Source organism: Populus alba, chromosome 4, assembly GCF_005239225.2.
Source record: "Populus alba chromosome 4, ASM523922v2, whole genome shotgun sequence".
Classification (NCBI taxonomy): domain Eukaryota; kingdom Viridiplantae; phylum Streptophyta; class Magnoliopsida; order Malpighiales; family Salicaceae; genus Populus; species Populus alba.
The window spans coordinates 6,639,281-6,660,297 of record NC_133287.1 but is presented as its reverse complement, the minus strand read 5'-3'; the positions used below and the strand labels follow the sequence as shown (position 1 = coordinate 6,660,297).

General features: G+C 37.7%; 1 pseudogene; it reads left to right on the top strand.

Annotated features, from left to right (window-relative positions):
• Positions 1-18,700: 18,700 nt before the first annotated feature.
• LOC118030305 (kunitz trypsin inhibitor 5-like) lies at positions 18,701-19,342 on the top strand (annotated as a pseudogene).
• The last annotated feature ends 1,675 nt before the right edge of the window (positions 19,343-21,017 follow it).

The window sequence follows — 21,017 nt, the reverse complement described above, 5'->3', positions numbered from 1 at the left end:
TGCATGTTTATTTTTACATTTTAAAATAAAAATTTTCACTTCAAATTAATAATTTTTTTATATTTTTAAATTATTTTAATACGCTGATTTAAAAACTAATTTTTTAAAAATAAAAAATATATTTTTAATGCATTTTCAAGTAAAAAGTACTTTAAAAAACAACCACAAATACATCTAAATCATCCTTCTTCCCAGCTTGTAATTTTAATTACTCTATCACTATTATGCTTGCGGCTATGGCTAGCTTGGTTATTAGTTTGTACTAATAACCTGAGTTGGCTAGATCAAGCCCAAAAAAAAAAAAAAAAGAAGATAGGAACTCTTGAGGCTGGGCTGGTCTCAGGCCCATCCGGCCCCAATTCTCTTAGCCACCTGAGCCCACCTCCGGGGGTCTTGAAGTTTGACCTTTGAACCTGAGCCCCAATTCTCTTATCACATACACGGGCGTGCTAATACTGCCCGGTTGCAGACAAAATTATTCTGACATGTAAATCTGCAGTTCACTTTTCGTGCATATGCTATATTGTTTATTGGAAGTTAATTTGCTTGACTGTGACTTTTTGAATTTTTCTCTCCTTTGCAATGGGCTTAGTTACAGATTTTGTGGGCTTATGCTTCTTTATGGGCCCTGTTATTTACAGGCTTAGAGCCCTTGCACTATGTAATCGGCCTTTTTATTGATGAAATTCTCATGGTGACGGAAATTGCAAGCAAGAACAAGAACAGAAGAGGGAGGATTGGAGAAGTTTATAATGGTGTTTCTTATTACTCTATAAAAGTTATAATTCCTGAAAATTAACTAATTTATTCTCGCGTCAACTCAGAACTCAAAATTCCTTGAATCAGAACTTAGAATTCTGCGGGTTTCTGCTAGACTTTAATGATGTTTCTGCCGCATCTAAGCCTTCTTATTTGTGTACCTTCCTCCTCCTTTTCCTTGTAGGATACTTCCTTCTTCAGCCTCTCCTCCGGCCACAAGGATCCTGCCTCTTCAAAATCAAGGAATTAAATTCATCATTAAATTAATTGTTTTTAATTTCAAAGTCAACAATAATGCATCGATGGTTCTGCTCTTAATAAATTCCTTTTGCCTTACTATTATGAAAATCAATAGTCAATACCATTCAGTTAATTAAATATAGTCTCTGTTTTTTTTTTTTTTAAGTATATGGGGAGTTGATATTCTTTGAAAATACTGCTCTATTCACAACTTTTTTTTTTTTTTTGAAATGCTGGAATCTCCTGTCTAGGAAAAAATAAAAAATAAAATAGTTGATTATATGAAATCCGTTTATACTAGTCAAGATTATGCGTAACGTAAAAATCCAAGGTCAGAGACCTGAGGCTTCAGAGCCGCCTATTTGTGCTGTCTATGACTTGGGGGTCGGCTTGCCGGACTGACCGACTAGTAGTGAGAACACCTCCCCTCCGCATCCTCCGCCTGCTGCTCAGGGGTTGCTGGTTGTCGCACCCCAAAAAAAAATCAGCGCGCGCGGCATCGGCTGGCGATTTAAATCTTTCTCGTTGTTGTTTGCTTGAATTTGGTTTGTTGGAGTCGCCACCTAGTAATTAATTTCGGGCTACTAGGAAACCGGATGTACTGGTCTTGTCAGAGATCGCGGGTAAGGAACTGGTTGTGGTTAGGGAAGGTATTAGCACCCCTAACGCACCCTACCTGAGGTAAGCTGCTTCGCGAATTTGATGTGTTAAAGAAGTTTTAATAATTGTCTTTTCATCGGAAATTAGAAATATCACTTACGTATAAGTTAATAATTCTTAACCGTGATCCAATCAAAATATTAAATTCTTCTTTAATATCTGCAATTTTATCATTAAAAAATAAAAATATATATAAAAAAAAAATAAAACACATACAAACACACACATTCACTTTCACTATTTTTATTTCTTTTCTTTTCTTTTCTTTTCTTTTTTGTCTTTTCTTTTACATCCATATTTACAAAATACAAATAAAAATTCAATACTAAATAAATATTACATTAAACAATTCGGAAATTACAAAAATGACCCCAAAACACCCCTGAACAGTGGCAGGACGACTTCTGGAGCTGCTGGAACAGCGGTGGCGCGTCGTTCCACGCGCCACCGTCACTGGCGGCGCGTGGATTCACGCGCCGCCGTGAGGAAAAAGCAGGGGATCAGCCACGGCTTCCTCTCTTCTTCTCCTCCTCACCGGCGATGATGCTGTGACCTGAAAAATAACAAAAAACGCACACAACAGGCAGTTGATTTTTATTTTGTGTTCTTGGTTTTAAAATCTGCTTCGGTTTTTTCTTCTTTCCGACAGATCTGCATGTGCTTCTTCTTCTTCTCCGGTGGCAGATCGGTCGTGGAGGAGGAGCTGTCGGTGGTCGATTGAAGCAGGAGTCCGGTGGCGGTGCTGAGGAGATCGGATCTGTCCACGGTGGCTGAGAGAGAGAAGCCGGTCTGAGCTGAGGAGCTATGGGCTTCGGTGGGTGCTGGGTTTCGTCTTCTCTTCCTCTGCTTCAGGTGGCAGATCGGGCGGTTGCTCCGCGGCTGTTGAAGCTGTTGTTCGGTGGCCGGTGGTGGAGAGATGAAGAAGACCGTGGGTCTGTCGCCGGTTGAAGATGGAAGATCGCCTGCTGCCGTTGTCCGTGGGTCTTGCTACTGTCGTCTGTTAGGCTCGCCGGTCGCGGTGCTGGGAGAAGGAAGGATAGATCGGTGGCAGAAGCTGGAAGGAGAAAAGTGGTTGTCTATGGAAAATCAGAGGAGGTCTTGGCCGGGTAAGGGAGAAGAAGTAGGGGCCGGCGTGCAGGGGAGGTTGGTGTCGGCTGGGAGAAGAAAAAAAAAAATAAACCGGTGGGTTTGGGGGCTGTTTGGCTGGGTGTGGGGAGCTGTGGCTGGGGAAGGAAGAAGAGAAAAATAAAAAAATCCAAAGGGTGGGGGGCTCCGACGGCTCCCTTTGGTTAGAGAGGGATTTTAGGGTTTTTTGTGGTTTAGGGTTTTTTGTTGTATTTTCTGGTGTTTCCCAAAATTAGCCCCCCTCCCTTTTGTTTGAGTTAAAGACCAGTATTTATAGGCAAAAATGTTGCTAGGTTTTTCAACTTGGTCCCTCAACTTCTTTCTTTTTGTAAATTTTGATTTTTCTTATTTTTTTGTATTTTTTGAAACGAGCAATATCAACGTCGACTCAAATGCGGAAAATCAATGATTTAAAAATGATGCGTGAAAAGTCGAACACGTTTGAAAATCTTTTAACAATTTAAATTCTTTTTTAGACGACGTTAAAAATGCTAAAATGATGAAAATATATTAAAAAAACATATTTTTTGGATTTTCATTGTTTTTCTCTATTTTTGGATTTTTTGAAAATATATCAAAAACATGGGTCAAAAATTAGGTAGCAACAGATGCCCCCTCTTTACAATGCTTACGAAGCAAAACTCCTCAAAATTTTGCATAGTAAGCTTTGTAAAGAAAACAAAAGGAAAATGATTTCATTATCTTGGGCGACCTGCCCACACACTCACACTGATCTATTTTCACGGGCGACCTGCCCACACATACTCACCCTAGTCTATTTTCACGGGCGACCGACCCACACTCTCCCAATAGTCTATTTTCACGGGCGACCTGCCCACACATTGGGTTTACCTGAGATCCCATCTGGCGACCTCATTCAACTGGAACGAAAATATTGCGTAACTCGGTTAACCTGAAATCCCATATGGCGATTCCCTTTAACCAAAGCTACATGAGATCCCATCTGGCGACCTCATTCAACTGGAACTAAACTGTGTAACTCGGTTAACCTGAAATCCCATCTGGCGATTCCCTTTAACCAAAGCTACATGAGATCCCATCTGGCGACCTCATTCAACTGGAACGAAAATATGTGTAACTCGGTCAACCTGAAATCCCATCTGGCGATTCCCCTTAACCAAAGCTACATGAGATCCCATCTGGCGACCTCATTCTGGTCTCATTGTACGGGTGACGAACCCTGGTGCTGCTGGTCTCATTGTACGGGTGACAAACCCTAGAAAAAAACTGGTTTCATTGTACGGGTGACGAACCCTATGGTGGTCTCATTGTACGGGTGACGAACCCTATGTTGGTCTCATTGTACGGGTGACGAACCCTATGTTGGTCTCATTGTACGGGTGACGAACCCTAGAAAAATGCTGGTCTCATTGTACGGGTGACTAACCCTGTGTTGGTCTCATTGTACGGGTGACGAACCCTATGATGGTCTCATTGTACGGGTGACGAACCCTATGTTGGTCTCATTGTACGGGTGACGAACCCTATGTTGGTCTCATTGTACGGGTGACGAACCCTAGAAAAATGCTGGTCTCATTGTACGGGTGACTAACCCTGGAAAAATGCTGGTCTCATTGTATGGGTGACCGACCCAAAAATGGAAAAAATGTGAAGAAGTGTGGTCTCATTGTAATGGGTGACCTACCCACGTGGAAAGAATATGAAAAGGTGGTCTCGTTGTGATGGGCGACCTACCCAAATAGAAAGAATATGAAGTGCGGTCTCATTGTAATGGGTGACCTACCCAAAAAATGGAAAAAATATGAAGTGTGGTCTCATTGTAATGGGTGACCAACCCAGATGGAAAAAATATGAAGAACGCGGTCTCATTGTCATGGGTGACCAACCCAGGTGGAAAGAATGTGAAAAAAAATGGTCTCATTATGATGGGTGACCTACCCAGATGGAAAGAATATGAAGTGTGGTCTCATTGTAATGGGTGACCTACCCAAGAAAAATGTTGGCGAGGGCTCAAAGGCGCACTCGAAATGAGGTAGGGTTAGAAAACGCGCTACCTGAGAAGTGAGGGCTCAACGGCGCACTCGAAATGAGGTAGGGTTAGAAAAACGCACTACCCGAGATGATAGCTCAAAGGCGCTCACAAAAAGAGGTGAGAGCTCAAAGGCGCACTCAAAATGAAGTAGGGTTAGAAAACACACTACCCAAAAGATGATGATGAAACACCGACCTGACAATGTTAAAAGCAATGCATTATGATCAATATGCATGTATACTTACCTGAGAAAAAATATAGGTCCCCCCCCCCCTCCTTGATGCTCCATCTTCATAGGGTTCCCTTGTTTGCATCCCAAAGCTTTCTTTGTTCTTCCGAGGCATTGACTCATTCATGTACTGGCCATCCACTCAGCTGTAAACGCAGTGCCCATCCCGGGCTGTCTTTGACAATTACTGCTTGCATCGTTCATCAAGCTTGACCCTGCCCCCAAGTGTGGTACTGCTTGATTCATCATGAAGGATTTTCTCCTGGCTTCTTCTGAGAATTATCCTCTGATTGATTGTGTGCATCATGCCAATACCCATCAAAATTGTTAATCAGTCATGAACTTGCCTCTATTTGAAACAGTACTCTTCAAGTACATGTTATCATCAGCCTTCTTGGAACTCATTCAGTCATCCAATCATGCATCTCATAGCTTGCAGTACAAAGGCTCATGGTTGTATGCTCAGTGCTCTTCTCATGGACTCCTTTCAACTCTTCTAATCAGATTGTGAAAAGAAATGCCTCGGCCTCATCAATGATGCTACTTCTATCACCCATACTCATGCGGTGAAGTGCTCATCTGGCTTAAAACAAATTGTCCCACACAGTCAGTCTTCGGGGTGGGTGCCTTTCTGACATTCATTCAATGCAGTTGCGTGGTAACGTCTGTCGATAACCATGTTTCAAAGGATGACAATATGAGATTGTCCTTCAGTGCAGCATTGTTCCACAGTCAGTCTTGGTGGTGTGCATATGTTCGATGTTCATTCAAATGCACTCACCCGATAACATCTGTCAGGAGTCATAGCCATGTTTCAGAGGGTTACCCAAGATGAAGATATGAAAATATCCTTCAAGTGCAGTGTTGCTCATCAATTGTTGCTGAAGTTCACTAAATCATGGATTGTCTTTGAACAACATTGCCCCTAGTTGATCTGAACATGCTCATTCTTCTGTTTACAACCAAATGGCTTTTGTGAATGCCAGGAATGACTTTGATGGATTTTGATGACTCATCATGTGATTCTTTCTTTGCCCCCAGTTGATCTGGATACTGTTTGTTTTCCTTCTTAAGGTCCACTGTATTGCCCCCAGCTGCTCAACTTTTCAAGGAGTGTCGAGGACTTCAATGTCATTTCTATCAACGATTTTTGCATACTCAATCAATGTTCTTTTGTGTTTGATAATCTTCCTTGTTCTGGAATCAACTCTCATATTTCAAAGATCATGTCTATTCAAAGTCTAGTTTGTTGAAATGAAATCAGAGATGTCCTTTTTTTGGAAATCTTTTTGAAAATCAAGCTTTTTGATCAAAGACCCAACACACGTTATTCGAAATACACAGTCCTTTGATTGTCTTGTATTTTGAAAACAGAAATCGACCCGTTGTAGGATTAAAATGGCTTTTTCCATGGTTCTTTGTATCAATTTGAATCCTTGATATTGGGTATATCATTTGATGGTCTGTGATGAGGTGACATTTTCATGAATTTCAAAAACAAGATGCTGAGGCTTTATCAAGAAAAGTTGTTTCTTTTCTTAGCATTTATTTTATCAGCATGCATAATAACCAGTAGCTTAATTCATGAAGTCACGAACCTTATGGAAAAGCTCTTTAAGTTTTGAGAGCTCCATTTATCGGTTCAAATTTCTTGCTTGATTAAAAAGGGCTTTTAAAAGCACGTAATGCAGGCTATGGTTCATGGCTATGAAAGAAAGGAATTTCACAGGCTCAAAAGGTGTTTGAGGGTTTCAAAGACCTAGGATCAACATCAACTATTCATCAACTCTTTTCTATTGTTGTCTTTGTAGAGGAAACGACATATAACCTTGTTAACCTCAAAGTTTAGACTTTTCTTAACATAAGTCATAATGCAAATCCACATTTCCTTGATGAATAACCAACCTTAATCATCTGATAACATCAAAAGCTTTATAATGGACACCAAAAGTCACGTTTATAGCTTAGTCTTTTCTGGTATTGACTTTTGTTGTGCATTTCCTTGATTGAAATTTCTTTTGCTCTTCATAGACTTGATAGGCGTTCTCCTTCCTTTATCTTTGACTTGTATTTAAGTGAGGGCAATTTCAACTTCCTTTTTTTCATTCTTTTTTTTCATAGCCTTCCTCAAAATTTTCTTATATGCCCCCAGTCTATATGTTTTCTTTTAGCTCTCTCTCAATCATTGGACCTTTGTTCTAAGCCTTCCCCTTTATCCATTAATTATATCAATGTCTCCAAAATATCTCTCATTTGCCCCCAGTGTGCGGTGTGATCCTAGTCAGGGTTTCTTTTTTGAAAGAAAATATTTTACTAGGCTCAAAATGGGACTGCAAGGGATATAATCTTTAGAAAGTGAAGGGATATCAAAGATGGCCTTTTCTCATTTCAAGCAAGGTCGGTTAGAACCGATAAATTTTGACCTCATCCAGTGTAATGATTGGGACTTGTAAGAATCATGATTCACGAGTCCATAACTACCGAATCCACTACATGTCATTATGCATACTGTTAAAACATAGCTATATGATGTGTGGTTCAGTTTCAGGAGGTATGAGTTCAAAATTGTTTAGTCACCTCATGTCATTTCAACAAGCATCAAGTCATTTCTGTAATCAAAACACTTTTAATCTTCCGGATTGATTAACCTTTATCGCATGTTGGAGTTTGATCAAAATATTTTGTCAGAATAAAATGCTAAACATCTGTTGATTTCAAAACAACAAAGAGACAAAAGCAAAGCATGTTTCGTTGAAGGATGAGATGTGATCCCAAAACAAAATGCAGAATTCCATAACAATATGATTGACTGTTCATCACCATTCTCGAATAAGCTTTTCTGGCAATATCTGTGTTTTGCAAAACATTCTCGATCACATGTCATTCTTAGGATGTTCGGGGGACAATATAGCCAATGACACCCTCCTTCACCGACTCCACTTGTCTCTTGCTCACCAACTTTCAAACTCAATTCTTGCAATTCTTGAAATTGCTCAATTGAAATGGTTGAGGACCCCATCATGACATCACATCTCTTGTCTGGATTAAACCACCCAGAAAATGGTGATTGCATAAGATTTGTCAAAGTCAAGCAAAATTCTGGAATCTGGCAGATGCTGGTCGACAAACTTAAGTGGCAAAGGAATGTCAATCTTGGTAAAGACATTTGAGCAATTGATGCTACCGTGAGACCTGGCTAGACCATATAATTAAGGTTTTCCGCCGTCAGAGTCTTCTTTTGATTTATCTCATTGTTTCTCTGGAATCCTTGGCAGAACCTTCAATCTTTCTCATCTTGATAGCTTGTTCAATTTTTCGGCAAATCCTCACAACAAAACAAATACCTATAGAGGAAGTCCTGCTCTGTTGAAGTTTCAGTCTTCTTCATGTTTTTCAGTCTAGGCATGTCTCTTCTCTCTACTCTTGCATTTTAATACTGACACTGTTGGAGGAAAATCATAGCTGATCTGAAACTACTGTATTCCTTCTTGGATTTCCCATTTGCGGATCTACAAACAGATTCCTGCCGAAAGAGCTCTGCTACGTTGAAGTTTGATGTCTGCTCATATTTTCCAGACCAGGTCTGGCTCTTCAACCTACTAAGAGGTCTTCGTGCTGAAACTGATGAGAGAAATATTTGTAGCATATGCAACTTATAAATTCCCTCTTGCATTCCCAATTTGCAAAGCCATAAATGGATTTTTATAGAGGGAGCTCTGCCACATTGAAGTTCAGTGTTTAATCATGGTTTTTCAGACCAGCATCTTGTGCTGCTGAAATGAAATTGAGCTCATAATCAGGGCAGCTTCCAAGCAGACTAATGCACCATGAACATGAGGCTAGTGGTCGTTTGATTATATTAGATGAGGTGGATGCGATGAACACTTAACAGTGCAACTGGACAGGAATCAGAATTGTCATTAGTTGATGATTGAAGGCATTGTTGATATTGTTCATGACGGAAAAGGAGAGATACAACTTCAATGGGATAGGAACAAGCAGTGTTCCCACAGAAAACTATGCAGACACTCTCTTTCCATTTGATGCTCAACACTTGTTCGAGCAGATCTGAGTCCCGCTACTTCACCCTTGATGCTCTCAACCTTAATCTGATACTTGAACCTATATCTGACTCCTTTGTTCACTTCCATTATCTTTCTTCAATCTCGTGCAGCACAACTTGTACAGGGGTCCTACGTTTCGACCTGGTTCATGCATGATAAATGTATGAACATGTAATCTATATGATGAACGCACCCTTCGAGAGGTGACAATATGGTCGTAACTCTTGTATGATGGACAAGAATCGTGATTTTTGCCCAAACTCTACAATGAAAATTTTCGGAGCAACGGCCAATGTGTCACCCACAAGTCTTGAGTTCAAGATGCTTCAAGAAGGGTTTGCCCTTATGCAAAAAACGATAGCACATACAACCTAAGGACAGGTTCTATTCATTATGTGAACATGGGTAGGTTTTCTATCTGGTCTTAAAAGGGTCTCATATCTGCCCAGTGACGTTCTTTGTAAAGACAGTATGGGGGCGTTGCAAGGAATGGTTAAGGCACGTATACCCACCATTACCAAGCAGGCACTCAGATATGAGTTGGGTGTTTCACGCATCTGAACCCTGACCAATAGTTTTAGGGCAGATCGTTAGTTCCCCACCTAACCTACAAGCTTGTGTGTGCTTTTCAAAATAAATACAGGTGATGCATGAAACAATTCTAAAAAATGCATGGAAAAAATATTAACAAGATAAAACTGCAAAAAACTTAAACACATCAAATACACAAAGCTTAGTCCAATAATGTTAGAAACAGTACCTTCCCCAGCGGAGTCGCCATTCTGTCGCACCCCAAAAAAAATCAGCGCGCGCGGCATCGGCTGGCGATTTAAATCTTTCTCGTTGTTGTTTGCTTGAATTTGGTTTGTTGGAGTCGCCACCTAGTAATTAATTTCGGGCTACTAGGAAACCGGATGTACTGGTCTTGTCAGAGATCGCGGGTAAGGAACTGGTTGTGGTTAGGGAAGGTATTAGCACCCCTAACGCACCCTACCTGAGGTAAGCTGCTTCGCGAATTTGATGTGTTAAAGAAGTTTTAATAATTGTCTTTTCATCGGAAATTAGAAATATCACTTACGTATAAGTTAATAATTCTTAACCGTGATCCAATCAAAATATTAAATTCTTCTTTAATATCTGCAATTTTATCATTAAAAATAAAATATATATAAAAAAAAATAAAACACATACAAACACACACATTTCACTTTCACTATTTTTATTTCTTTTCTTTTCTTTTCTTTCTTTTTTGTCTTTTCTTTTACATCCATATTTACAAAATACAAATAAAAATTCATACTAAATAAATATTACATTAAACAATTCGGAAATTTACAAAAATGACCCCCAAAACACCCCTGAACAGTGGCAGGACGACTTCTGGAGCTGCTGGAACAGCGGTGGCGCGCTCGTTCCCACGCGCCACGTCACTGGCGGCGCGTGGATTCACGCGCCGCCGTGAGGAAAAAGCAGGGGATCAGCCACGGCTTCCTCTCCTTCTTCTCCTCCTCACCGGCGATGATGCTGTGACCTGAAAAATAACAAAAAAACGCACACAACAGGCAGTTGATTTTTATTTTTGTTCTTGCGTTTTAAAAATCTGCTTCGGTTTTTTCTTCTTTCCGACAGATCTGCATGTGCTTCTTCTTCTTCTCCGGTGGCAGATCGGTCGTGGAGGAGGAGCTGTCGGTGCGTCGATTGAAGCAGGAGTCCGGTGGCGGTGCTGAGGAGATCGGATCTGTCCACGGTGGCTGAGAGAGAGAAGCCGGCTGAGCTGAGAGCTATGGGCTTCGGTGGGTGCTGGGTTTTCGTCTTCTCTTCCTCTGCTTCGGGTTGGCAACGATCGGCGCGGTTGCTCCGCGGCTGTTGAAGCTGTTGTTCGGTGGCCGGTGGTGGAGAGATGAAGAGAAGACCGTGGGGTCTGTCGCGGTTGAAGATGGAAGATCGCCTGCTGCCGTTGATCCGTGGGTCTTGCTACTGTCGTTCTATCTGAAATAGGCTCGCCGGTCGGCGGATGCTGGAGAAGGAAGGATAGTCGGTAGAGCAGAAGCTGGAAGGAGAAAAGTGGTTGTCTAGGAAAATCAGGAGGTCTTGGCCGGGTAAGGGAGAAGAAGTAGGGGCCGGCGTGCCAGGGGAGGTTGGTGTCTGGCTGGGAGAAGAAAAAAAAAAAATAAAACCGGTGGTTTCGGGGGCTGTTTGGCTGAGGTGTGGGGAGCTGTGGCTGGGGACAGGAAGAAGAGAAAAATAAAAAAATCCAAAGGGTGGGGGGCTCCGGCGGCTCCCTTTGGTTAGAGAGGATTTTAGGGTTTTTTGTGGTTTAGGGTTTTTTGTTGTATTTTCAGGTGTTTCCAAAAATTAGCCCCCCCCTCCCTTTTGTTTGAGTTAAAGACCAGTAATTTATAGCAAAAAATGTTGCTAGGTTTTCAAACTTGTCCTTCATTCTTATCTTTTTGGTAAATTTTGATTTTTTCTTTTTTTTGTTATTTTTGAAACGAGCAATAATCAACCGTCCATGCTCAAAATGCCGGAAATCAAATGATTTAAACAATGTATGCGTGAATCGAACGACGTTGAAAATTCTTTTTGAATATTAAGATTCCTTTTTTAGATCACGTTTAAAGAATTGCTTAAAATGGAAAATATATTAAAAAAAACCATATTTGTTAGGATATTCATTGTTTTTCTCTTATTGGAGATTTTTGAAATATTATCAAAACATTGAATTCATATAAATTGCTAAACACTTGGTGGACTGGTGCACATTCTCAGAATCTCTATCCCATATTCGGCTGCGGCGTTCAGCTCGTATTGGGGCTGGCCTTCGCCTCGTCTGCTTCATTAGTTTGGCATTGTATTGACTGATCCTTTGGGTAGATTATGACTACGAATGAAGGACTTTTTGGAATCATTTGGGCTTAAATTCCCTTGTTCGATTGCTCTTATATATAATAAAAAATTTCCATCTCACTACTTCCATACCAATTAATTCGTATTTCATTATAAAAAATTCTAGTTAATTTATATTCAAACTTTGCCAATATTTGCGGATTGGCCACTTTATTGACCTAGAATTGCTTTGGCCTATCTTTCCAGGATAAAAGAATATAATATTATATTCTCAACATTCTTCAGGCACATGGATAGATTGCCTGGAAATCGCAACATCATTTTTCTTCTAGATAGTGCTTCCCTTCCCATTTCAATTTTGAACACATGACACACGAAAATCTTGGAATACATTCAATCTCTTCGATACTCTGTTTCTTGTGGAAAATAATATTAGAGTATATTACTGATTTAAAATAGGCAATTCCGCCTCCTTTAATCTCTCATCAGGCCAAGTTTCTATAGTGCTAAGCTACCCAGGTTTTCTTTGAGGACTTACTTCTCTGCTGCGTGTTAGAATCTCAAATGTATGAAGCAGTAAGGGTCAGTTCTTGGCAAGAGCACGTTCAGTGAAGTCCATTGATGATCATTATTAAAACTCCTTGAGACAAACCCAGAAGAATCATCTTACTTATCTGAGCCGAGTCAGGCGGTGCTTGCAAAAGCCATATTCCTGCGGCAGGGTCCTCCAATGCTCTCCAAAAACTAGTAGTAGTACAGTTGTTATTCCTGTCTTCCTCTGCCTCTAAATAAGTGAACCTAGCATATACTGGGATTGATCAGGCTTATTACATCAGTAACTGCCAGGTAATAATTTAATTACAGCCAGGGAAAACAAAAAATAGGAAGGGAAAAGCAGTACTTATTTCTTTACACTGGATTCAAGCGCCACGCGTAACAGTTCTGTACCATCAACTCTATGAAAAATATTGAAGTAAATTCATTTATGCTACGCTTTTTTTTTTATAATACTGTGAGATAATGTAATTTGCCAGTGAGGTGGGCATACCTTCCTGAAAGCAGTGAAGGCAAGCTTAGATGGGGGCAAAGATAATTCAGGAAGAGGGAGGGAGAATTATTTTTTCAAAGGCGGTTTGGGTCAGAGAAGGAGAAGGCTTGTAAAGCATCACAGTGCCTATTTATCAACATCCACCAGCTGCTTCCTCTGGCAGAGCTTTTTATCTCCATCTGAAAGGGTGTGCCGTTCTGGCAGGTGAGGATCAGATTTACGTTCCTTCCTCCTAATAATCGGACCACGTTGTCAAGAAAGCGCCTACAACAGCGTGAGTTCATATAATTGGGTTCTTGATTGATTATGTCAGCGTAAACAGGATTCGATAGATTTTGTTTCCGTTTTTTTTAAAATAACCCTTTATCTCAGACAGCGATCCATGAATTTAAAGATCATCTTTAATTTTCTGTTTCGTTTAAAAGAAGAAGAAATATGCATGTCTTTGTTAATTTTGCAACGACAAGATCCTTTGTTCACTACCTGTTACGAAAATAATAAGTCAATCTCAGCTTAAACAAATTATGAGATAATTTGAAATGAGAAAAGGAAGGGACAAAAAATGTAAGGTAGATCATCCTACGCATCTTTAAAAACTATTAGAGGAAGCTACAAATATCTAAAGAGTTAAATAATTTGTTGATTTTGCCTTTCTATTTTTGGAAACTTCAAAATCATAATCCAAACAATTGAACTGGTCTTGTACAGATGATTTTGACCAATATTTTGTGGATGCCACTGCAGCAGTGTGAGACAGTGAAGGAAGATGAAGAGCCAGCAGGAGTGAGAACATGGACTAAGGCCCGAACGAGTACATGAAAATTAGTCCACACAGAACAATTTGAGTTCTTGGTTTAGGGATTTCTAGGTTACGAAAAAAGCTTTCAAGAAATCTAACAGAGCTATTTCTGGCGAATTCTGGCTCTAATATTATAGAGGACTGTTGGTAAGATGGACACATACGTAAGTAGATAGATAAAGAAAGTTATCTTTAGAATACAATCTATAATCCTGGAGAAAAGCCTTGCTTTTCAGTTTCGTTTGGAAACAGGGTTGTGCAGACATGTATTTTCCTAAGATAAAATATTATTTTGAGTTAATGTTTTCCAACCAGTACGCGAGGCTTTAATGTCTCAATTTAGTATTAAGGCCCAAATCAAGGTAGAAGTTTTTGTTTGTCTCAAAAACTATGGATTTTTCTCCCGCTTTTACTTGGTTGAGAATCTGCAAGTTCATTTCTGGTCCATTACTAAACCATCACGAAAGAAATGAAGAAGCAAAAATAGCCGAGATTAAGCTTCCCAATTCAAGGTGTCACGCCAGTAGAGTGTTATGGAACTCTTTCCCTTTGTGGATTGAAACCGATGGGCCCTGTTAGGCCTCCTGGTCCACATTTTTTAAGGAAAAAAGAAGAGGGCCGGAAAGCTTGGCATTGACGCCTATAGCTTCCTGATTCTTGACTGTCTGTCTCTATCAGAGGAAACCCAGGATAATGGACCTTGCTGGTACCCAATTGCGAGATGTTCCAATATTGCTGTTTCTCAATTAACAAGAACATTAACACAAAGGCACAGTTTATTGCTTTTGATAGGCCATTGGCTTATGAAGCATCACAGGAGCAAAGCCATGAGTCCGTGCCGAAAGAGAGAGATATCATACATGAGAGCCTCAGACGCTACTGAAAGAAATATGATAAACAAAAGCCAAGCAACCAAAGACTCGGCATATTAGGGCAGCCTAGCAGTCCAGAAAACGCAAGAACAAAAGGGTCCCTTGTGTTCTGTTTTTTAGGCTTCTCAAATGTTTTGACTTCCTTCACGAGGTTCTTCTTAAGCTCCTTGAACGGAACTTGGAAGCAACATATGCTTATGATATATCCAAATTGGCAGCCATGATAGTCATGTTCTGGGCAGCTTTGTCAGTCTAGAAGGTCCATTCTGAGATCTTTGCAGAATTTCATTTTACATTCTTCCTTTTAGTCCCAAAACAAAGCAATGATTGTAATGCTTTTTGATAATGTTCACCGTGAATGTTAAATAAAGTGAAAATTAATATATATTTTTTAAAATAAAAAAAATAGCTTTAAAAAATAGTTCCTTATGTTCGATGTCCAGAAACCTCAGCATTACATAGATAGCATTCGATTTCAATAATTCACAGGACGATGTGTCTCCCTCGCCATCATTTTCTGGGTGTTTTTCATTAATTCTCTTGAAGCTTTGAATGCATCCTTTACAAATCTTTACTTTTTATCCAATGTCTTGGGCCCTTTGCATGTCGCTACGAAATCAAGAAAGGGTTGTGGAGCACACAGCCTCATCAATAGTGCTGGCCGCATATGCAAACACCCTCCATCCAATCTTTTAGAGATTTTTTATTTCTATTAGAACACGAGGCTCATCAAATTACATTGGAGCAAAATGACCTTAAAACAACTTAATGAGCTATGATTAATTTAAAAAAATATATTTTAGGAAAATTACTGTTTCATCAGGACTCAGAACACATTTCATTTCATTGTAATAATATAATGATAAATTGTCTTTAAGGAATACAACTTAGGATTTGTCCACGCATCATGAATACCAGATTGTTTTTAACAGATATTGATTGAGATTGTAGATCTAGTTATTATTTATCCAAGTAGAATTAGTATTAAAAATGAAATATAAAAATGAATATATGCTCTTTCCACATCCAAGGTGAGTGACCTGGTTTGTTCTAATTTTTTTTCAAATGTGTATTAACTACACTTGTTACCTTTAAAGATAAAAGAAAACATAATTCTCATCTATAAGGTTTTATCTTTGTATTGTCATATTATACGTGGTTTTTTATTGTTTTATTCCTGTATTGTTAGAGCTTACTCAGGGCATTACTGCAGTTACATATAAATAGAGTAATTATTAAGACAAAAACCGTGTTCGGCTACACGGACCGCGTGCAAGACAACCCAATATAATTCGAGCGATGACCACCTTAAAGTCGTCCTGCCCGCGAAACAACCACTTGCTACGGACTACTGTTATGCGGGTCCTTAATTGCCGCCATAATTGATGGAGATGAATGGTCGACAGATGCCTTTTTTGGTTTGGTGGCCGACATAATTTTTTTTTTCTTCTCATCTCCATACTTCAAATACGTTGACAAGCCTTTAAAATTTCAAGAATCAAACGGCACTTCAATTTTTTCGCTTTATCATTGGTATTATGTCCTTTAATTTACTATTCTTATCTAATCTTTGAAATGAACTTACAAAATTACAACAAAAAAAATATTTCATGCTCTCTTTTTATTTTCTTCTACATCTTCAATTTGATTCTTATTCCGTTCTTTCTATTTAGCTATTCTTCTCTTTTTTGGGTCATTTTTAAAAATGCTTTTCTTTAACAATTTCATCCTCCATAGGTTTTTTTCCATTAAACTTTGATGCTCGTTCTTCTTTTTTTTTTTTACTATCTTTTTTATTCTTTAGAAAGTTTTTAAATTCATTTTTTTTTCATGATTTTATTCCTTTAAAATTAAATTGGTTGGGACTTAATTTTTTTTTTATTGAACCCCTAGGTCCAGAATTTTCACAAGTTACAAGCTTTTAGATATTAAGACCGACTTTAGGAGGTTTGCTCGAATATGTTTTTTTTTTTTTTTTACCTTTTTTTAGAGTTTTGCTTTATTACTTTTTTATGATTTGCCTTCTATAGAATTAGTCTCAAGTTTATGACCAGAGTCACCGGTTTCAAAAATTAATGCAACTTGAACTTTTTTTGTAAATTTTTCTTGACCAGAGTCACCGGGTTTGATTAACAAATATTATTCTTGTAATTGTTTTTTACTCCTCATTTCATTTTATTTTAAAAAAATTAGTTTGTACATATAATATCCACCACAAAAATTTCTCATAATTGATTCAATGTCCAAATACCAACATATGGTTACATTATTTCAATCTCACATCATTCACTCTACAATCAAAATAGACTCAAAACTAAACTTTACATTTTGCATGATTTCCCTTCCGAAAATAAAAAATCATTCTAAAGTCAAATCTTAACCAAATTCTCACAATGTTCCACACAAACCCAATTACAACCTTAAATATTGGTGGTGGTGGTATATTACATATTAATAATAATAGTACTAATGATTTTAATTTTTTATTATTTAAATTGTTATTTAAAAAAAAATGTATGATTGATATTATTTTTTTTCCTTTAATATTTAATTTATTAGGAATGCACTTCATGATTTTTCTAGATTGGATGTTCAGTTTAAATAACTCAGGTCATGGATTTAAAAAATTAACATAGTTTTTTCTTAATAAAAAAAACTTTTATAATTCTCTTTATTTTTTTAATTAGATTATTTCAATTATATAATCTAAGCTGCAAATTTGATGAGATATTTTATCTTCGTTTAGTTTCTAATTAGTGTTATTGTACATTTATCCAATGAATGAATTTTTATATAGTTTTTTTAATTTCATTGTGATATCTAATTTTTATTTTTTTTGGTTAAAAAACTAGTCTAGCACTGCAGCAAAGTGGAGGCACGTACACTAATATTATTCTAATTATCAGGTTATGGGCCAAAATACATGCATGATATATAGCAACATGACACCCAAATCTTGCTACCACGGTGGTCCTCATATTAGTGGTCCTCAAATTATTAAATAAAGTTAGATGCCAAAGGATATGCCAAAGTGCACATGTTCTATGTACTAGTTTTCCATTTCATAATAAATCACGGTGGGTTGAACTGCAAATTAATAACGTAAAAATGCTAAATCAATAATATTTTCTTGGTAGGGTAATAGAGATTATTTTTTAAAATATTTTTTTATTTAAAAATATATTAAAATAATATTTTATTATTATTATTATTTAAAAATTTCTTTTTTATTTCTTTATAATTAAAAAAAATTTAAAATATTAAAAAATATTAAATTAAAACTTTAGTACAAAAATTACTAGAGGCACATAAATACAATTAGGGGTGAGTTAAAAAATAAAAAATTGATTAAACTGAAGAAAATAAAAAAATAATTGAAAAAACAAACTGTGAAAAAAAATCAATTAAACAGATTTGAAAAAACTAATTAGTTCAAATTCGGTTTCGGTTTTATAAATCTGAAACTGAAAAAACTGAACCGAACTAAACCAAAAACAAAGGCAAATAAAAAAAAAAAGCTAAACTGAAAAACCAAGCAAAACTAATTTGAATTGATTTTTTTAAAAAATAATCAAATTAAATTGAAATTAGTCGGTTTGAACGGTTCAATTTCTCACGTTTTTTGTTTTCTTTCAAAGAAAATAATATTTATTTTTTATTTTAATTATTTATATTTTATTATTGATTTTAATAAAACCCAACTAAATAAAAAGATTTCTCTGGAAGCAATGAATGATGCTCTTCCTGTATTATTAATGTTGCAGACAAGTAGCATCAGACAAGAAATGTATTTTACTAGTAGTAGGTAGGCTGAATATACTTCATAAAATCATTCACGCTAGAAACATCAGCAGCAAACAGTATATTGTTATTAAATTAAATAGAAAAAAGAAGAATAATTGAGGAAAATTCATTCACGGTTTCTTTCTTTATTGTTGAGCATTCCAATTCAGCTCCATAAATCCAAGCTTCTCTCCATTCAGTTTTTTTGCATCAAATTTTAGAATGCCACAAAGAAAATCTCATCAATAAGAATAGTAACAATGAGCTCTCCATTGTTAGTGCTGTCCTCCTTCCTTGTCTTGCCCTAGCCTCAACAAGACCATCAATAGCGGTGACTTAGATGCAACGAGGCATGTGCTTGACACCGACGCGAGAATGAAGCAGGCACTGATATTACATCTTGCCGGTATTCGTGGAAGAGGAGGTGGGCTTACAATGGCCAGCACAAGAGAGAAACCTGCCCGCTTGACGTTGTCCAAGACCCTCTTGAGGTATCGGAGGGTCCTTCCTAACGTTCCACCGTGAATCCAAGAAAAGGAGTTACCATCCTGTCTCGACTGATCTGAACATCAAGTTTTTCTGCTTCATCAATCTGTGCTCATCAACAGTGTGGAAGATTCAGAAGTCTGTGAACTCGGAAATACAATGGTTCGTGACAACTGGTGGGGTTGAAGGGAATCTGGCATTGAAACAATAACCAATGGTTCAAGATTGAGAAGGCAAGGATGAATGATTACAAGCTAGGCCTTCTGTCCTACAGTTTGTGATTGCGGAGCCTTATGTAGAGAGGTAGGAATATATATTCATGTAAATGGAGTTAGGACTCTGTCCTCTCAAGTGATGCACTGCAACCTTTCTTGTTAGATTTCAAGAAGTTGGCTCTCAAGTTCATCCTTATGTAGTCCTGAAAATACTCGGGCAGCGATGGGAGCAGGCTGGCTAGCTGCTGATGTCTCTTGTCCTGGCTGTTGGCCTCGCCTTTCTTTGTCCGTGATCATTTGGGTCTCCTGATCTGGTGATGTATGTTCAATGAATCCTGTATGCTTCATCAAATAATAATAATAATAATAACAATAAATAATGTGGCCCTTTTTATTTTGTTTGCCAGCACTTCAAATACCGTAATGGATGTTTACTGCTACAATCTAATTTTATAAATAATAATAATATTGGGATGTTTTTTTCTCATATCGGAACAATTATCCAAAGCTATAATGGATGTGGATCCAAAAACATCTCCATCATCTTATCTTGTGGCATGCAAGCTCCCTTATTATTTGTACTCTCTCCCTCTCTCTTATCATTTTTCTTCTTTTTCCTGTTGGTGCCTAGGCACTTCTATTATTCTTGCTTTTTCTTTTAGGCAGATTAGTCAAACACTCTCCCGAACTTTAGTCGATAGAAAATGAGTAGTCCTTAATCTTTTTTTAATCTGAGTTTGCTCCCTTGACTCTTTTTTAATGCTCATTGTCTCCTCTCCACCAAGGTTTTTGATCACTTATCAACAACAACGAAAATTGATCAAAATAATGATAAAAAAACAAAAAAAAAACACAAAATATGAAAAATTAATGCGTGCTTTATTTCAGCTCCTTAATTAAAAAAAAAGAAAGAATACATTGTTAATAAAACCCAAAAAAAAAAAAACAATATATCTGAGGATGAGAAGAGAATGCTTAAATCTTTGGTTAGAAGGATAGAGAAAAGAGAAAGAGAAAGAAAGAGAAACAAGTGTGTGAGAGAAGAAATGAAGCCTCATTTATCTGTCATGATTTAGATCTTTTATTTTAGTTTTTTATTGACGAGATTACTGATAAATAATTAATGCTAATATTTTTAATATTTTCATCGTCGATTCTGTTTATAAAGTCAAGTGAGAGTTTCTTCAACTTGCGCAAAAATTTTCAGAAAGCCCCTCCAATTTTTTTTAAATATTATTAAATTATTTATTTATTAAGTAGGTTTCTGGACCCGACCCAACCATTTGGGTCAGAACTGATCAGGTCGGGTTGCGTCAACTAACGGCCCAACAAACTTTTCTCTCTTTTTAAACCATCTAGGCTAAGCCAAAACGAGTCCAACCCACATCTTGTTATTTACATTTCTGCCATTTGCATCTAGAATTCTATATGCAAATGGATATGGGGGGTTTTTAAGAAGAAGGAAAAAACAAAAGGGAGGCTTGCCTAGCCAAAAGGGAAAAGGGTGTACGTGGCATTCCTGGTGGTGCTAGGGAGTCCGATGTGTGGCTGATGACATCAACGATGGCCAAGGTGTGGCAAAAAAAGAGAGCAGAAAACTAGTGGAGAGAAAGAAAAACAATGACCAGGGGAGAAACTAATTTCTTTTTTTCAAACTTTGGCTTTCAATTTCTTGATACTCAATACTTGAAATCCATCCTTATTTATAGGCAGTGAAAGAGGGACACTTTGTCTTTTTTGGGAACCTATCTTGGCCATATTAATTTTCAAACCGGAAAGATATCAAACTATTGGTTCAAATTGTTATTATAGACCTGAAAAGGTTGGCAACTAAAGCTGTCTAAGTTGGCCATTTTTAAGGCGGCGCCACGATGGA